This window comes from Gossypium arboreum, chromosome 7 (assembly GCF_025698485.1).
Source record: "Gossypium arboreum isolate Shixiya-1 chromosome 7, ASM2569848v2, whole genome shotgun sequence".
NCBI lineage: Eukaryota > Viridiplantae > Streptophyta > Magnoliopsida > Malvales > Malvaceae > Gossypium > Gossypium arboreum.
Window position 1 is genome coordinate 36,018,599 of NC_069076.1, and position 21,340 is coordinate 36,039,938.

The window sequence follows — 21,340 nt, forward strand, 5'->3', positions numbered from 1 at the left end:
TGTGTAAGAAAATGAATTAAGTCCGTTCACACCTCATGTTCGACTCCGGCAACGGTCTCAGGTACGGGGTGTGACATATGTAACTCGAAATCTGACGTAGTCCCCTTTCCGCATCCAGGCAGAAAGTCCCTAACGGCTGACACCTTACGTCGCTTAAACTTGGGAGCCTCTATCCCAACCTCTCTGCTAGAACCACCTTTTTCCATCAACTAATACTTAGCCAGCAATCACACTCTTGAGTGGGAGGGGGAGAGAGAAATAAATGGAGAAACCATAGATTAACGAAAGTAATGGTATTGGAAAGGATAAAGAAAAATCAGCTTTTAAAAGTGTAAAAATGAAATAACTTAGAAATATTTAACAAAAGCTGAAGAAGATCTAATTCACTTACCGATCGCGAGATCGCTTGCCAACAAGAATCAACCCCCAAAGTGTATGAATCGGCTCTTAAATTAAAAAGAAGCAACCGACTAAGTTAAAGAGGGAAAAGGTTGATTTGATTAAAAAGGGAAGAAAAGATCAAGATTTTAGCTTAGAGGAAAGAGGAGATGAAGGGTTTGAGATTACTTAGGTATTTGCAAAAAAAAAAAAAAACAACAAAAGAGTCAAGAGGTTGGAAGAAATTTTTGCCAAGAATATGCGACTGAAGCACACAAAAACGAAAAATGCCCTTACTTGCCCATACGACACACGTATATATACTAAAAAAAATACAAACCTACACTCCCCAATTGACTTAAACTCGTCAAGTTAAATTCCCTTCAATTTCTCCAATTTTATCGCCATCATATCCACACTTAATCCTTATCCTTATCTACACCGTAACCTTGATTTTAGCCAACAAATGCATTCAAATTGCTTCCATTGAGTGGCAATCCTTCCTTGCATTGCACAACAAAATTAAATTCCCTTTTGTGTATGAAACCACATGAACTCCAGCCCTCAAACTTCTCAACACGTTACTGGCCACTACACTACCACCTATCTTGTGCTACCATTCGATCACAATTAACTATAAGGCATATATGCCTAAGTCTCAGTTTCCTTAAAGAATAAAAATTTAAAACTTTGCCAAGTCTGGGATTCAAACCTGCAACTTCTCAGATCCATAGTATGCTTCTCGCCACTGCCCCCCAGGAGATCTTGTGCCATATTTCCACCAAACATATTTATAAGGCCTAAACGTTAGCTTCCCTACTAATCATATGCGCAATAAAAATTTTCGCCAAGGCTAGGACTTGAACCCTGGACTTCCTGCTTGCTACCAACGCCTTTTACCACTAGGCCAAGCATTACCTTGTGTCAGATTTTACCAAGCCTTATTAATAAGCCTTCCACCTAATGCTCAGGGTCTTTTAAAAAAATGCAAAATTTTGCTAAAGCCCTGGATCGAACCTAGGACTTTTTCCTCACTACCAACCCTTCCTAAATCACTTAACATTTAAACTAAACATGCAATTATAAAATATTTAAACACATTTAAGTTATTAAAGTTGCCTTCTAATCGATCCCAAACTCAAGGCCCACTACTTCTAGGCCCAACATTTAGGGTGTTACAAAGGTAGTCTTGATTTAGGAGGTTAAATGGATGATTGTATATGATGTTATATAGGTTTATGAATATGTGAATGGTAAGTTTGGATATAGCTTTATTTGTGTATTGAATTGGTTCATTTGGCTACAAATTGAGTTGTTCATATGAGGTCAAATTTGAATATATTTGCTTGTGTTTTAGGGTGGCAAATTTGGCTATTCAAATGGCCTATTTTTGTCCATATGGGCAGAGACACGGGCGTGTGTCTCATCCATGTATGACACACGATCATGTTACATGGCCATGTGTCCCCTGGGGTAACCTATGAATTAAAGTGAGTATACCCTCTAGTTTTCTTACGGCCTAGACACACGGGCGTGTCTAATGGTCGTGTGTGGCACACGGGCTGGCACACGGGGTATGGTTGGCCGTGTGGCCAAGTCAGTAGCCTCTTTAATTTTCACACGGCCTGGCACACAAGTGTGTCTTGTGACTGTGTGGATAAGTCAATATGTATGCCCTATTTTTCCACGACTTTGACACACGGGCGTGTTTAAGGCCATGTGAGGCACACGGCCTGTTCACACGGGAGTGTGAGCTTTTAAAAGTTGAAAATTTTCAAAGTTTTCAACACTTTTATATGAGACCGAGTTGGTCCCAAATGCATGTTTAAGTATTGTATGCTCAATTTTATGTTCATAACGAATGTGAATGAATGGAATTTCCTGTTTTTTAACTGAATAACAAGTCCAGTAATGCCTTTTAACCTATTTCGGTGACGGTTACAAGTTAGGGGTGTTACATTTGATTGGTATCGGAGCTACGGTTTATTCAGTTCTAGGACTAACATAGCTTATTCGAGTCTAGCTATACATGCCATATATAAAAATGTGATAGTGGGATGACTCCTGACGTTCTTGAATGTGTTTTTATATAGTAATGGATCCTGAACAAGCTGTAGCAGATGACGTAGAAAGTAATGCGCTAGCTCCCGCTTAAGGAGCAGCGCCTACTAAATCTAGACCTCTGACGAGTAGTCACGGGGGTGAGGCTAAAGAAGCCTTCTTTCATATATTAAATGAATGGTTCACACAGTATATACATACGAACCCAGCTATTCCGCAACCTCCACCCCCACCGGTTCCCCAATCGATTCTAGTAATTCCTCAAGGTATCGATCTTCTGCGATTGAATAAACCACCTGTTGATAGAATACAGAAACATGAGGTTGAATATTTTAGATCTACTGTTAATGATGACCCTGAAAAGGCTGAGTTTTGGCTCGAGTACACGATTTTGGTATTTGATGAATTGTCCTATACATCCGAAGAATGTATAAAGTCTGTGGTATCGTTGTTGAGAGATACTGCGTATCAGTGGTGGAATACCTTGATATCTCTAGTTCCGTCAGAATGAGTCACTTGGTATTTCTTCCAAGTTGAATTTAGAAAGAAATACGTTAGCTAAATATTCATTGACCGGAAGAGAAAAGAATTCCTTGAATTTAAGGAGGGCTCTATGTCAGTTACAGAATATTAACGAGAGTTTGTGCGACTCAGCAAATATGCCCGTGAATGTGTATCGTCTAAAGCTATTATGTGTAAACGATTCAAGGACGGATTAAATTAAGAAATCAAAATGTTGGTGGGAATTCTTGAGCTAAAAGAGTTTGTTCTTCTGTTTGATCGAGCCTGTAAGATTGAAGATCTGTGTAAAAAGGAAAGAAAAGATGACTCTGAGTTTAGAGAGTCTAGAAAAAGATTTACGGATAAATCACATCAATCAACATCAAAGAAATTTAAAGAAAACCACCCTCGTCTGTGATAATTTTTATTACAGACAAAAATACGAGAGAATCAGGTTTAAAAGCTTAGGCAACATCTGTAGCCAGTGCGGGAAGTGTTAGAAATGCTACATCTGAATGTACACATTGCAATAAGTGACATTACAGTGAATGAAAATTAGTGAGTGGAGCTTGTCTTAAATGTGGATCTATGAATCATTTTCTCTGTGATTGTCCAGAAAAGTTCATAGCTGAAAGAGAACAACCAGTGAAAACAAGTAACATGACTATTAGAGGTAGACCACCCAGAAACACTGGAAATGTTAGTGGGAATCGAGGCACTACAAGATCCGAGGCACGAGCACCTGCCAGAGCATATGCTATACATGCGCGAGAGGAAGCATCATCATCAGACATTATCACCAGTATTTTTTCTCTTTTTGATACTGATATAGTTGCGTTGATAGATCCTGGATCAACCCATTCATATATCTGTATGACTTTAGTATTTAAAAGGAGTTTACATGTTGAGTCTACAAAATTTGTTATTAAAGTATTGAACACCTTAGGTAATTTTGTTTTAGTTGATAAAATTTGTAGGAATTGTTCTCTGATGATTCGAGGTTACTATTTTTAGGCTGATTTGATACTTCTACCATTCGATGAGTTTGATGTGATTCTGGGTATGGACTGTTTGTCTATGCATGATGCAGTTGTGAATTGTAGACAGAAGACTATATAATTGAAATGTCAAAATGGTGAAATTCTTCGGATTAATTCTAATGGTTTGAATGAATTACCTACTGTAAATCATCTATGTTAGCTTAGAAATACTTGAGAAAGATCTATGACGCATATCTTGCGTATATTTTGGACACGAAGATGTCAGAATCAAAGATTTAATTCGTACCTATTGTTTGTGAATTCTCGGATTCTAAAAGAACTGCCAAGATTACTGCCGATCAGAGAAGTCAATTTGGTATTGAGTTAATACCGAGAAAAACTCCAATATCTATAGCTCCATATAGAATGGCGCCAACAAAATTGAAAGAGTTGAAAGCTCAGTTGCAAGAATTGTCAAACAGAGGTTTTGTACAACCGAGTTATTCTCCTTGGGGTGCACCAGTACTATTTGTGAAAAAGAAAGATGGCTCTATGCAGATGTGTATCGACTATAGACAGTTGAATAAAGTGACTATAAAGAACAAATACCCTCTTCCACGGATTGATGACTTATTTGATCAGTTGAAAGGGGCTACGGTATTTTCAAAAATCGATCTGAGATCGGGTTACTATCAGTTACGAGTTAAAGAGTCAGAATGTGTCGAAATCCGCTTTTAGAACAAGGTATAGCCATTATGAATTCCTTGTTGACTGGAAACCTCCGAGATATGTATCTGGAGTCTGTAGCTTTTTGGCCTTAGTGGATATTATCGAAGATTTGTAAAAGGCTTCTCAATGATTGCAACACCTATGATTCGATTACAATAGAAAGATGTGAAGTTTGAATGGTTAGAAAAATGTCAACTGAGTTTCGAATAGTTGAAAGCACTATTTACGGAAACACCAGTTTTGGTTCAACCTGGATTGGGTAAGGAATTCAGGATTTATAGTGATGCATCGCTGAACGGTTTGGGCTATGTTTTAATGCAAGAAGGAAAAGTTATAGCTTATGCTTCGCGACAATTGAAACCCCATGAAAAGAATTATCTAACGCATGATTTAGAACTGGCTACAATTGTTTTTGCATTAAAGATTTGGCGACACTACTTATATGGTGAAAGATGTAACACCCCAAAACCAGCCCAGACGTTATGGCCGAATCTGGTGCGTCACATTGAAGTGTTTTAGCAAAATTCGTGTTTTCATTGAAAACCCTTCTTAAACAAAAGAAACCTTAATTAACTTAAAAATGAACACACCTTTCAGTTGCGAAAGCTTTGTTTAAAACATTTGATTTAATAAAAATTTATCATTTAAAAATTAAATTGCGAAAATGTAGAAAACATACTATAATTTAGGAATCCCATGTTCAACTTCTCATAATTACAATGAAAATAATAATAATCCAAATAATAATAAGAAGGAAGCCTTATTACATTTCGGACCGAAAAATACTTAATAAAATAAAGAACTTATATGTTTTTAAAAGAGAAACAAGTCGAAGTTTTCTTGCTAGCTGGCCACCTAGAGTCCCTCCAATCATCAAACCTTCTACTGAGCATCATCTAAAAATAAAATAAAAGAGGGGGGGTGAGTTTTTGCAAACTCAGTGTGTACAACCCTCGACGGAAAACAAGCATTAAGAAAAACATCATTCATTAATCATGCAATGCAATCCCATCCAAATTATCCATCTGTAACACACCAGCTCTGTCCCCCGTCACACCATGTGGGGATATAAATATCGACCCACCCAGCCCACACACCATGGTAGCCCAATTGCGGAATTACCTTAATTTACATATTGGGCTTTAAAAGCTATCGGTGAATCCACGATTGTCAAGCAACTATGCAATCCTCATATACTTCCTCTGTTCCATAATAACCTAAGCAGGATATCATATGTATGCATGTCACATCCATAAAACTTACATTCTACACTTAGGGGTATTTTGGTCATTTTTGCCTTTAGGGGCATTTCGGTAATTTTCCCTTAATTACGATTTTCACTTACCTTGGCCTGTTAACGAGTTCCGTGAGCTAAGATGAATGAACACTATGCACTAGGTAGGATTCTAGAGAAGAGGAGGTGAGTCATTAAGACTGCTTAAGTACCAAGCTCTCCCTAGATCCAATCCTAAACATGCATATACCCGTTGCCACACCTTAACCCTTTGACTTGTCCAAGGTCACAATATATTATTAAGTCTTATGTGGATATCATATACTAGGCCCAAAACCCCTTACAAAGCTCGAACAATTTCACATACCTGTATCTGACCCATTAAGCCTAATCATATTCATATGGCCCATTAGGCCCAAATCACATTCATATTCATGCTCACATACAAGTTCCTATCACATAGCATCAACATTCAGTTTTTGCCTATTGTGGACCCAACAGCCCATCGGGCCCATTTAGCCCATTCCAGCCCATATGGCCAAATCACAACCCAAGTCCACGGAATCGTCCGTGGGCCTCAGGTAATCTATCAGTTTCTCCCTTACGAGTGTTCGTGCACTCGTAAGACTACTGTAGCCAAACTTTCAGCTTTTCGGCATTTTGGCTTTTGCCAATTCATAGTGTGTGTGTAGTGTATGTACACACCTGGTAAGCAAGCATGATGCGGTCTCCTTAGCCCAAACCTACAATTGATATCACTCAAAGATTAATCACACGTACTTATCGAATACTTTACCAAAAGCCAGAATCTCACCTTAACCTTACCTTGCGCGATAAGTATAACAACCCCTTCACTAACGACGATAAACTCCTAGATCTACACCAATCGTAACTATTAAAACCTGAATAATAGGTGACTTATATCCAACATAAGTCCCCTTACCTTACTATGGCTATTCGGCCAACTTTAGCCAATGGATGAGGAATATTTACCAAAATTGCAAACAACTAAAGAGCAATTCGGTAGAGAGCTAAGATCCGAGATCCGACACTAATTCCTTACCAAAGTTGATTGAAAGAGTGAGGGACAATAATCAATACCTAGCAAAGAAAATCGATTGGAAGAGCAACACTTACACTAGATTCGGTCAAAGAGTATTCAGCCTTTGGGAGATTCAGCTTTTCGGCTTTTCAAACTTAGTATGGTGAATAAGTATGGTTTATTTGGTACAGATTAAAGAAGAAGAGTAGAAGAAGAAATTGGCTAAGTGAAACAAAGAAATTTGTGTAGAGAAGAATAGAAATCACCAAGAATAAAAGAAAGAAAAACAAAAGGGTTTTCAGCTTTTTGGATCTTGAAAAGAAAAGGGTTTTCGGCTTTTGGAGAAAGGGGTTTCTGGCAACAAGGTGAAGAAGAATTTTGGCAGTAGCCTGGCAACCCTGTATTTGGCCCCTATTTATAGCCCTTATAGCTGAATTTTCCATGCCAAATTCCCAATTCGGCTTAATCACTTCTCCCTTTCCATAATCTCGTTTTTCTCCCTTATAACCCCTTGATCCTTTCCTTAATTTTCTCTTCTGAACACTCCCCTTAGAGTCCATCTTCACGCCACTTCCATCCTTCTAGAAGGCCAAAATTAAACTTCTAAAACACAAAACTAGGATTCGAACCTTGGACCTCCTTGTTAGCTACTAACGCCACATCCCTGCACTCTAACTCTTCCATAAGGCTTTTTGATTCTATTTTTCCCCTATTTTTATTTAAAATCCCACCTACTTGCCAACCCTGATTCTTTAAATAATTAAACTATAATTCATTTATTCCTAGGTTCGAAATCAAACCTTAATTAAGACCTACTATAATTATCACATGGCTAGGAAAATAAAATGCAATTTTTATCAAAACGAAAAACAAAGAAAGTTCAGGATTTCGGGATTTTTGGGTTTTAGGATTTTTGAGGTGTTACAAAAGATGACACATTTTTATAGATCATAAGAGTTTGAAATATCTGATGTCAGATAAAGATCTGAATTTACGACATCGAAGACGGCTCGAGTTATTAAAAGATTATGACTTTGTGATTGATTATCATCTGGGTAAAGCTAATGTGGTTGCTGATGCTTTAAGCCGAAAGTCATTGTTTACATTACGAGCCTTGAATACTCTGTTGTTATGTGATTGTGGATCTATTTTAGCTGAATTAAAACCTAAACCATTATTTCTACGACCAATTTGTAAAGCTCACAAGAATGATCGTGGACTGCAAGCTAGACGAATTCAACGTGAGTCTATTTCTAATTCAGAATTTCATATTTGAACCGATGATTGTTTAATGTTCCAAAATAGAATTTGTGTACTGAAAAATACAGAACTTGTTTAGAAAATTTTGCATTGCTTTTCTGTTCATCCGAGTAGTACCAAGATGTATAATGATTTGAAATAATAGTATTGGTGGTTAGAAATGAAACAAGATATCTCTGAATTTGTATCGAAATGTCTGATTTTTCAACAAGTGAAAGCTAAACATCAAGTATCATCTGGTTTACTGCAGCCTGTATTGATTCCTGAATGGAAATGGGATAGAATCACTATGGATTTCGTATCAGGACTACCCCTAACTCCAAAAAAGAAATATGCTATCTGGGTTGTCGTTGATCGACTAACAAAATCTACTCATTTTATACTAGTACGTACAGATTACACTTTGGATAGACTAGCTGAATTGTACTTTTCTAAAATAGTTCGAATGCATGGTGCACCACTCTCCATTATCTCCAATAGAGATATACGATTTACATCAAGATTCTTGAAGAAATTACAAGAAGCTCTTGGAACAAAATTGAATTTCAGCACAACGTTTCATCCTCAGATAGACAGACAATCTGAAAGAGTTATACAGATACTTGAAGATATGTTTCATTGTTGCATTCTTGAGTTTGAATGTAATTGCGAGAAATATCTGCCTCTAATTGAATTTGCGTATAATAATAGTTTCCAAAAGAGTATAATGATGGTACCGTACGAAGCTTTATATGGTCACAAGTGTTGAACACTGTTTTACTGGACTGAATTGAGTGAGAAAAAGATTCACTGAGCTGAATTAATCAAAGAAACAGAAGAAAAAGTGAAAACGATCCGAGATAGTTTAAAAGTAGCTTCAGATGGACAAAAATCTTATGCAGATTAGAAATGTTGAGAGATTGAATTTCAACTCAGAGACAAAGTGTTTCTAAAAGTGTCACCATGGAAAAAGGTTCTTCGATTTGGTCATAAAGGAAAGTTAAGTCCGTGATTTATTAGGTCGTATGAGATTGTTGAAAGAATAGGACTTGTAACCTATCAACTTGCTTTACCGTCAGAACTAGAAAAGATACATAAAATTTTCATGTTTCGATGTTACATTGGTATAGACCGGATCCGTCACATGTGATTTCTCCAATTGAAGTTGAGATACAGTCTGATTTATTGTATAAAGAATAACCAATCAGGATTTTGGCTTGTGAGATGAAAGAATTGAGAAATAAACGTATAGCACTTGTAAAGTTTCTTTGGCATAAACACAGGATTGAGGAACCTACGTACGAACCCGAGGAAGCTATTTGAAAACAGTACCCTAGCCTTTTTACCGGTAATATTTTCGGGGACGAAAATCCCTAAGGGGGAGAGTTGTAACAGCCCGTTTTTAGGTCAATTCAGAACAGCGATTTTGGGACCATAAATCTGAAGTCAAAATATTTATTTTATTATTTTAATAAGGTTTAAAGCATGAATTATTTATGTGAAACTGTAGTAAAGAAATTTTATTATTTAAATGCTCAATTCAGTAAAAAAGGCTAAATCGCTTAACGCGTAAAAGTTGAGTACTATTGTGTAAGCTGTTATATAGCTATAGCTTGAAATGTGGGAGTCCTTGCATGTCATATAGACCATATTAAGGGTTAGTGAAAGTTTTTAGCTTAATAAATTTGAAATTATTAAAGTTTATTAGGGTTATTTTGGTAAAATATCAATTTATGTTAATAATAATAAAACAAATAAAAATTTCATTATTCATTCATCTTCCCAAACTGATTTTGAAAAAGAAAATTAACCAATTTAAGGTTTGAAATTTGTCTAGGCTTGAGGGAGCAATTAAGGTACGTTTTTGACTCGTTTTTAATGATTTCGGGAGCAATTAAGGAACGATTTTGATTCGTTTTTAATGATTTCTACGTTTTTGAGCTCGTTGCAGCTTAATCTTCGTTTTTGAAACTGTTATAGATTTTGAATAGTGTCATTGTTGAATACTTGAGTTCTTTGTTAATAAATGACGGATTTTGGAGGTTTGATGGTAGTTTTACTAGTTTTGTAAAGTGATTTTTGACAAAAATGCAAAATAGGGACTAAATCATGGAATCGTAAAAAGTAGTTGTTAAAAGTGTGAAATAATGAAAGTTTTGGGCTGCCAGTAGCATATAGGAAATTTGGCTATCTTGGGTTATAGCCTAGTTGTGTAAATTTGCCATTTTGTGTATAAAGGACTAAATTGCAAAGTAGTCAAAAGTTTAGGGATAAATTTGTAATTTGGCTACAAAAATGAATGTTTTAGGCTAAATTGAATTGAATGAAAGTTTGAATGGGTTAATTTAATATCATATAGATCAAGATAAGCAAATACTGAAATTAGATCGGTGGAAACGAAAGGTAGACGAGTAGTTGACAGTTATCCGAGCAACTCGAGGTAGTTCGTATAATTAGAATCGAACTATACTATACTTACAATGGTTGAATTGAATGTTTATAATTGAATTATGTGAGATATGAATACTTTGATGATATACAAAAATTTATTACCGAGCTTGAGTTGAACTATACGAATTCATTGGATACGAGTGACGTGTTACAGTACTTATTGAAATGGTCGAGGTCCTGCATTTGTTGCGGACTCACCATAGTTTGTGTGAGCTTACTGAATCAGCTCGAAAGAGCTTAATGTATAGCTCAATAGAGCTTCTCGTTTCCAGCTCAATCAAGCTTACTGTTATCAGCTCATTATGAGCTTATTGGCCATGTCTCGAAAGAGCATGTATGATAATGAATTGACGGATTATTCACATTGTTCACTTGATTATCCTTTGAAGTTCTAATAGATTCAACGAGCCTAAATAATGTTATATGAACAAGATATGGTTTATGTATTAGTTGAATGACTAACATGTGATGATTATGTGTACTTAGGTGATGAATTTATATTGAATTTTTTGGCCTATTATTTTTGCATTTAATAAGTTTAATTTTGAATTATACGGGCTTACTAAGCTTAGTAGCTCACTCTGTTTCTATTTCTATGTCTTTTAGAGGTTCGTTAGCTCGCTCGTTTCGAACAAGTCGGAGTTGTGCGTCACACTATCCAAATTTCTGTTTGGTATTTTGAACTTTTGAACCTATGTAAATATGGCATGTATAGGCTAGTTTGATAGTATAGGTTATGTTTTGGAACCATGTTTTGAGTAATAATTGTATATAAGTTAAGCCATGTGATTTGGCTTATTTGGTACTATGTTTTGTTTGTATATATATGTGTTTAATCATGGTATGTTTTTAGTATGATAATGTATGTATGAGATTATGCAAAGGTAGTCTTGATTTAGGAGGTTAAATGGATGAATTGTATATGATGTTATATAGGTGTATGAATATGTGAATTGTAAGTTTGGATATAGCTTTATTTGTATATTGAATTGGTTCATTTGGCTGCAAATTGAGTTGTTCATATAAGGTCAAATTTGAATATATTTGCTTGTGTTTTAGGGTGGCAAATTTGGCTATTCAAATGGCCTATTTTTGTCTATACGGGCAGAGACACGGGCGTGTGTCTCAGTCGTGTGCGACACATGGTCATGTTACACGGCTGTGTGTCCCTTGGGGTACCCTACGAATTAAAGTCAGTATACCCTCTAGTTTTCACACGGCCTAGACACACGGGCGTGTCTAATGGTCATGTATGGTACACAGGCTAGAACATGGGTGTATGGTCGGCCGTGTGGCCAAGTCAGTAGCCTCCTTAATTTTCACACGGCCTGGCACATGGGTGTGTCTTGTGACTGTGTGGATAAGTCAGTATGTGTGCCCTATTTTTCCATGGCTTAGACACACGGGTGTTTCTAAGGTCACACAACCTGTTCACACGGGCGTATGACCTTTTAAAAGTTGAAAAATTTCTAAGTTTCTGAAACTTTTATATGAGACCGAGTTGGTCCTGAATGCATGTTTAAGTATTGTATGCTTAATTTTATGTTCATAACGAATGTGAATGAATGACATTTACTGTAATGAGATGGTATTTCAATTGTAATTGTTCTGAAGTGAATGATAAGTCTGGTAATGTCTTTTAACCTATTCCAGCTATGGTTACAGGTTTGGGGTGTTACGTCTTTCATACTTTCTTATGAACTTTGTTCTCGGTCTTTCGATACGGTATCATGATTGGATTTTCTTGTTTTAGATTTTTTTTTATGTTGGATTTTTATATTCTGGATTTCCTTATCTTTTATTCTTGGTCATATTTATCTCGTAACTTGTCGAACCTGGCTTATGGTTAAAGTATGACCTTTAGCTTGCAAAATATATATATCAAGTATGATTATGCTTATGATTTGGTCATGGTAATCTAGTGATCTTAGTATTTGGATGTCTCTAAATATCCGTATAAGGATTTAACATTGGTAAAGGCTTAAGTGGTAAAATTTTCATCTTGTGAAATTAATGGCTTAATTCATGATTGCCAAAGTTTGGACAGATGAAAACATTGTCAACCGAAGCCTTTGAGCTGGCCTAGTCTGTGTTGAGCAAAGACATCATGATTTTCAGTGATGTATTATTGTTTAAATGGTGATGTGTTTTAAGACAACAAGACAAGTGATAGCTTAAAGTATCAAATGTCATAGAAAGACCAGAGTTTGCTATAGTGCAAATGACTTGGGTATTAAAAGATGATGAGATGGTTATTGTATGATCCTTGTGTAATAATATTTGAAATGTTAATGGGGTTAAAGCCGAGCATCAGGTTCTATCAGAGTTATCTATGCCAGTATTGATATTAGGATGAAAAATGAGAAAGGGTTATCCTCAAGGCCCTATCGGGATCATCCCTGTAACACCCCTCACACGTATCCAATGCCGGGATAGGGCTCGAGGCATTAGCTGGATTTCACATTCATCAACATATTAAATCAAGTCACTAAGTTGTGCTCTAATTTATTTTTTTTTTAAATGTGTATATCCTTTCCCTTAAATAGGCCTTCAAGACCTAAAACATGCCTTGTGTGACATCCCTAATTTGACCCTAGTCGGGAAGTGGTTTTGGGACCACAAAACCGAGTCACAAAAATAATTAAATGTTATATTCTATGCTTATTATATGTGAAAGAGCATGTGTGAAAGTATCGTGTCTTCATTTTGTCATTTGAATGTGGAATTAATTAAAAATGACTTATGTGAGAAATTTTGAAAATGTGATAGGTTGAAATGTAGTAGCCAAATATTGCATGGCTTAAAATATGGGGATTTGCATGTCAAATTCCCCATTTTTAAGTAAGTGGACGGCCATGATGATGGTTGAATAGCCATATATACATTATATATTAATATTATAATAGTTAATGGCTTAAATTATGAAATAAAAGAAAATTAACTAAAATAAGAAAAGATGGTAGAAAGGAAAAACAAAAATGTTTTGTTCATCTTCTTCCTTAGCTTAGCCGAATCTTAAAGAAAGAAAAGGGAGATAAGCCATTCGGTCACCTTTAAGCTTGAATTAAGGCAAGTAATTCATGTTAATTCTTGAAATTTTAGCATATTTTAAGCTAGTTACTAAGTCCCTTACTTAGCCCATGTCAAAATTTTGAATTGTGTGGTGATTTGAGTAGTCGGCTATGGAAGAATTTGAGGAAAATGGTTGTTGTTTTTATGTTTTAATGAGTAATTGTGGATGGGTGAAGTTTGAGCTAGTTAAATATTCATATAGGTGGTTTGGATGATAGGAAAAATCGGCTTGTGTGTATGTGTAGTTGCCGAATGTGGATTTAGATAAAATTTGTGTAATATTTGCATTTTAAAATGATGGAATGGGGATTTAAGCTTGATAAAATTTTTTGTTAAGAATGAATGAAAGAAATATGTGTATTCGGCTATGGATGCTTTGAATATTGAGTATATATTGTTATAAGTTGAATTTAAGGTTTGGTAAATTGTCTTTGTGATTGCCGAATGTGTGTATAGTCAAAGAAAAATTTGTTAAAGTGTTTAGTTAATTGATATTAGGTTAATGGCGTGTGTATAAATTATTTAAAATAAAAACTTTGTATGAGTATTAAAGATTCTATATGAATTCGGCCTTGGGAGAAATTTTAGTATAAAATGCTTCATGTTAAATTAGTTATTAATTTAATGACCGAATGTGCCAAAGGATAATGCATGAACTAGTTGATCAATATGTGTTAAGGAAATGTGAATAAATATCTATTTTATAAGCTATATATTCGGCTATAAGGTTAAGATATGTATATGAAAATATGATAAGCCATATGAGTTTTGTGTTTGTGTATGTGAATTAGGTATACAATGAATATTCGACTATGAAGGCTAAAGGTTAAGTTATAGAAATTTTGGTGATATTCATATTCGGTCATTAGAGTTATTTGTAACTTGGCTATGTGGGTTACGTGTTAAGGTAATTTACTTCTTTGATATGTGTATTCGGTCATAAAGGTGTACATGAGGAAATGTTATATTAATGGTATTAAATTGCTTAATGTGATTAAAAATGTGTATGACCATTTTGTATTTGAGCTAAAAGTAGCTATATGACCTATTAAATTTCTTGTCATATTCGGCCATAAGCTAGCATGATGGGACTTTAATAAGTTAAATTTGTTTGAATTAGCTCAAGAGCATAGAGAACCAAGGTTGGACAAGGGAAAAGGGAAAGTAGTTGAATAGCCGATCCGAGATTGTTCAAAAATATTCGAGGTAAGTTTTAAGTAGTTAAACATAAATAATATTCGATAATGACATGACATATTATGAAAATTAAGTATTACTTGCAATGTATGTATATGGCCGAATGGCAAATATATTATGGAAGTAAAAATGTGATATGCTTTTATGATTAAATGATAAGTGTTAGATGAATATGAGTGAAATGTTATGTGTAAACTATAAAATGATAAGTGCGAATGATGAAATGTAATAAAAGTGAATAAAATGTAGGATGATATATTCGAATGATGCTAGTAGCTAATTTGGTGCGATTGTGTTATATGAAAATTATTGATTTGAATATTGTACACCACTCAGGCCTTTGAGCCTAGCAGGCTATGATGCCGGTAAATACTATTCGGGCCTTCAAGCCTAGCAGGCTATGATGCCTGTGAAATACTATTCGGGCCTTCGAGCCTAGCAGGCTATCGGTGAGATACTATTCGGGCCTTCGAGCCTAGTAGGCTATAATGCTGGTGAAATGATATCGGGCTTCGAGCCTAGTAGGCTAAATGCCGGTGATTTGATAAAAGTCTAAGACTAAGATATCTCGTGTTAGAACGGCCAATGAATACATTCAATAAGTTAAGTTGGCCAGGTGCGTATTAAGTACTTATATATGGGTTTGAATTGATTTGAATCATAAGTGTATAATATGATACATATGTGAATAAATGTTATAACTATATCTATGATCATGATACATTCGGTCAAAGTATGCGAAAGTATTTGATTTATTTATGTTATATGAATTCATATTAAGTGAAATAAAAATGCTAAATGTGCATTATGTGCTAGTGTATATTCGGCCAAATGGCAATATATCTAGAAAATGGCCTCTTGAGGTATTGAATGATCGAAGTATAATTGAGTTTATTTATTTGCATTGCTTAAAACTTACTAAGCTTATGAAAGCTTACTCTGTTTGTTATGTTTCTTTGTTTTATAGATCGTTGACTCTAGCCAGTTGCTCGGGAATTGTCAGCAACTTGTCACACTATCTAGCGTTTTGGTACTATTATGTTTTGGATCTAGTATGGCATGTATAGAATAAAATATAGATGAATGATGTTTTGAGATGTTGTTGTATATAAGCCATGCGAATATGGTAACTTTTGAATGTCGGTATAAGTCTGAATTGCAATCTTTGATTTTTGTTTGGCTATGTATATAATTTCTAATGAACTTATGTAAATGTGATTGTACAAATGTAGTGTTTTGAATTGGTAGCACTTCATAACCCACTCCGGCGACGGATACGGGTTATAGGGGTGTTACATTTTATTGGTATCAGAGCTACAGTTTAGTCGATTCTAGGACTAACGTAGCGTGTGTGAGTCTAGCTATACATGCCATAAGTGTTAATATGTTAGTGTGATGATTTCTGACAGTTGAAATGTGTTTTTTTGTATAGTAATGAATTCCGATCCCGATCGAGCGGTATCTGATGATGTAGAGAGTGTAGCGCCTGCTCCCGCGCATGGGACAGCGCCGTTGGACTCTCAACCAAATGCTAGTAATCAAAATGATGAGGCTAAACAAGCCTTCTATGCTATGATGAATGATTGGTTTACCCAATATGTTCGAACTAATCCAGCTGTTACACAACCCCCACCCCCGACTAATACAAACCTTGCACCTGTGGTACCTTAGGTAGTCGACCCATTGAGATTGAGCAAGCCTCCAGTTGATAGAATTCAAAAGCACAGGGCTACTGAGTTCAAGGCTACTGACAGTGATGATGCTGAGCAGGCTGAGTTTTGGCTCGATAATACCATTCACGTGTTTGATGAATTATCGTGCACACCCGATGAGTGCCTAAAATGTGCTATATCTCTGTTACGTGATTCTGCCTACTATTGGTGGAATACCTTGGTCTTAGTTGTGCCAAGAGAATGGGTTACGTGGGAATTCTTTCAAACCAAGTTCCATAAGAAATATATCAGTCAAAGATTCATCGATTAAAAACGGAAGGAAATTCTCGAGCTCAAATAAGGCTCTATGACAGTTACCGATTACGAGTGAAAGTTTGTCGGACTTAGTAGATATGATCGGGAATGTGTTTCGTCTAAGGCTATCATGTGTAAATGCTTCGAGGAGGGGTTGAATGAAGACATCAAACTGTTGGTGGGTATTCTGGAAATCAAAGAGTTTGTAGTGCTTGTCGAGCGAGCTTGTAAAGCCGAAGAGCTCAGTAGAGAGAAAAGAAAAGTTGATGATGGAGCTAGAGAGTTTCGTAAAAGATCTTCGGGAAAATCCTTTCATCAGCCATCGAAGAAATTTAGAGATGACTCAGTCCAATCTAAGAATACTTCGGGTTTTTCCAGACGGGACCGTGATCGACCCCCTGTGAGTACACGAACCACCTCTGTTGCCAATGTCGGCAATGATCGTCAAGACAGATCTGAGTGCAAGCATTGTGGCAAATGGCATTCAGAAAGCTGTAGATTTCGTGACCGCTCCTGTTTCAAGTGTGGATCAGCTGATCATTTTATCCGAGACTGTCCGAAATTAGCTTAACAGAATACTGATCGAAGTGGGAGACCTAGTAACACTGCAACACGAGGTAGAGTTTGGTATTGAACTAGTACCAGGGACTACACCTATTTCGATAGCTCCGTATAGTATGGCACCAACCGAACTAAAAGAATTGAAATCTCAGTTGCAAGAGTTGACAGATAGAGGTTTTGCTCAATCGAGTTTTTCTCCCTAGGGTGCACCAGTACTGTTTGTAAAAAAGAAAGACGGAACCATGAGAATGTGCATTGATTATCGTTAGCTTAATAAGGTAACAATAAAGAATAAATATCCGTTGTCGCGAATCGACGATTTGTTTGATCAACTGAAAGGAGCCTTAGTATTTCAAAGATAGACTTGAGATCGGGTTATTATCAGTTGCAAGTTAGAGAATCTAACGTACCTAAAACTGCTTTCAGAACAAGGTACGAACATTATGAGTTCCTAGTGATGTCGTTTGGGCTCACTAATGCCCCTGCTATTTTCATGGATTTAATGAATCGAATTTTCAGACAGTATTTGGATCGGTTTGTAGTCATGTCTATAGATGATATTTTGATCTATTCACGCGAAGAAACTGATCATGCCGAGCACTTGAAGTTAGTATTACAGATTTTGCGAGACAAACAATTATATGCGAAGTCCAATAAATGTGAATTCTGGTTGAGAGATGTAAGCTTTTTGGGGCATATTGTATCCGCATCGGGCATCTGAGTTGATCCGAGTAAAATTTCAGCTATACTCGATTAGAAGCCTCCGAGAAATGTTTCAGAAGTTCGAAGCTTTTTGGGACTTGCTAGGTACTACAGACAGTTTGTGAAAGGTTTCTCGATGATAGCAACACCGATGACAAAGTTGCTTGAGAAAGATATCAAATTTGAGTGGTCAGAAAAGTGCCAGAAAATTTTTGATCAATTAAAAACTCTTTTGACTGAAGCTCCAGTGTTAGTTCAGCTAGAATCCGGTAAAGAATTTGTGATCTACAGTGATGCGTCTCTGAATGGTTTGGGCTGTGTGTTGATGTAAGAGGGTAGAGTTGTAGCGTACGCTTCAAGACAGTTGAAGCCACATGAGAAAAACTATCCGACTCATTATCTCGAGTTAGCTATTATCGTTTTCGCTTTGAAAATTTGGCGCCATTACTTATTCGGGGAAAAATGTCACGTTTATTCCGATTACAAAAGTCTCAAGTACTTGATGACTCAAAGAGATTTGAATTTAAGACAAAGATGTTGGCTAGAATTATTAAAAGATTACGAGCTTGTCATTGATTACCATCCGGGAAAGGCTAACGTGGTTGCTGATGCTTTAAGCCGTAAATCACTGTTTGTTTTGTGAGCAATGAATGTGCACCTGTCTGTGTCCCCTGATGATGTGTTAGTAGCGGAGTTAAAAGCAAAATCGTTATTGATGCAACAAATCCGTGAAGCTCAAAAAGTTGATGATGAATTAGTTGCAAAACGAGCACTATGTGTTTCGAAAGAGGATTCAGAATTTTTGATTGATAGCAATAATTATTTGAGGTTCAGAAATTGATTATGTGTTCTGAGAAATTCAAAGCTTATTTCGATGATTTTGAGTGAGGCTCATAGTAGCCAAATGTTAGTTCACCCTGGTAGTACGAAAATGTACAACGATCTGAAACAACAATACTGGTGGCACGGTATGAAACGAGACATTTCTGACTTTGTTTTGAAGTGTTTGATATGTCAACAAGTGAAAGCGAAACATCAAGTGCCTTTGGGATTACTTCATCCGATCATGATACCCGAGTGGAAGTGGGATCGAGTCATAATGGATTTTGTATCTGGGTTGTCATTGCCTCCGAGCAAGAAAGATGCGATCTGGGTTGTTGTTGATAGATTGACAAAGTCGACTCATTTTATTCCCGTACGTACGGATTATTCACTTGATAAGTTAGTCGAACTGTATGTTTATCAGATTGTAAGGTTACACGGGATACCTACTGCTATTGTGTCGGATAGAGATCCGAGATTCACATCGCAGTTTTGGAAGAAATTACAAGAAGCATTGGGTACTAAGTTGCATTTTAACACCACTTTTCATCCCCAGACCAATGGTCAATCCGAGCGAATTATTCAAATACTTGAGGATATGTTGAGATGTTGCATCATTGAGTTTAGTGCTTCGTGGGAAAAGTTCTTACCTTTGATTGAATTCGCATACAACAATAGTTTTCAATCGAGCATCAAGATGGCACCTTACGAGGCTTTGTACGGTCGTAAATGTCGTACACCTTTGTTTTGGACTAAACTCAGTGAGAATAAGATTTACAAAGTTGATTTGATTAAAGAGGCTAAACAGAAAGTAAAACTAATCCGTGAAAGTCTGAAAGCAGCATCAGATCATCAGAAATCGTATGCGGACTTGAAACGGAAAGATATAGAGTATCAAGTCGGAGACAAACTGTTTCTTAAAGTTTCACCATGGAAAAAGCTACTCAAATTTGGTCGTAAAGGCAAATTGAGCCCAAGATTTATCGGACCGTATGAAATTACAGAACGGATTTGGCCAGTTGCTTATAAACTACTTTTTCCACCTAAACTTGAAAAGATTCACTATGTTTTTCATGTTTCGATGCTTCGTTGGTACAGATCCAATCCTTCTCATGTGATTAATCCATTAGAGATTGAAATTCAGTCTGATTTGCGTTATGAAGAGGAACCGGTTTGTATTTTGGCTCGTGAAGTAAAAGAACTACTAAATAAGAACATTTCATTAGTAAAAGTACTATGGCTCAAAAATGGGGTTGAAGAAGTGACTTGGGAGTTAGAGGACTCAATGAAAGAACGTTATCCTAACCTTTTCGCTGGAAAGATTTTCGAGGACGAAAATTCTTAAGGGGGGAGAGTTGTGACAGCCCTAATTTGACCCTAGTCAGGAAGTGGTTTCGGGACCACAAAACCGAGTCACAAAAATAATAAAATGTTATATTCTATGCTTATTATATGTGAAAGTGAATGTGTGAAAGTATCGTGTCTTAATTTTTTCATTTGAATGTGGAATTAATTAAAAAGGACTTATGTGAGAAATTTTGAAAATGTGATAGGTTGAAATGTAGTAGCCAAATATTGCATGGCTTAAAATATGGGGATTTGCATGTCAAATTCCCCATTTTTAAGTAAGTGTCTGGCCATGATGATGGTTGAATAGCCATATATACGTTATATATTAATATTATAATAGTTAATGGCTTAAATTATGAAATAAAAGAAAATTAACTAAAATAAGAAAAGATGGTAGAAAGGAAAAACAAAAATGTTTTATTCATCTTCTTCCTTAGCTTAGTCGAATCTTAAAGAAAGAAAAGGGAGATAAGCCATTCGATCACCTTTAAGCTTGAATTAAGGTAAGTAATTCATGTTAGTTCTTGAAATTTTAGCATATTTTAAGCTAGTTACTAAGTCCCTTACTTAGCCCATGTCAAAATTTTGAATTGTGTGGTGATATGAGTAATCAGCCATGGAAGAATTTGAGAAAAATGCTTGTTGTCTTTATGTTTTAATGAGTAATTGTGGATGGGTGAAGTTTGAGCTCGTTAAATGTTCATATAGGTGGTTTGGATGATAGGAAAAATCGGCTTGTGTGTATGTGTAGTTGTCGAATGTGAATTTAGATAACATTTGTGTAATATTTGCATTTTAAAATGATGGAATGGGGATTTAAGCTTGATAAATTTTTTTGTTAAGAATGAATGAAAGAAATATGTATATTCGCCTATAGATGCTTTGAATATTGAGTATATATTGTTATAAGTTGAATATAAGGTTTGTTAAATTGTCTTTGTGATTGTCGAAAGTGTGTATAGTCAAAGAAAAATTTGTTAAAGTGTTTAGTTAATTGATATTAGGTTAATGGCGTGTGTATAAATTATTTAAAATAAAAACTTTGTCTGAGTAT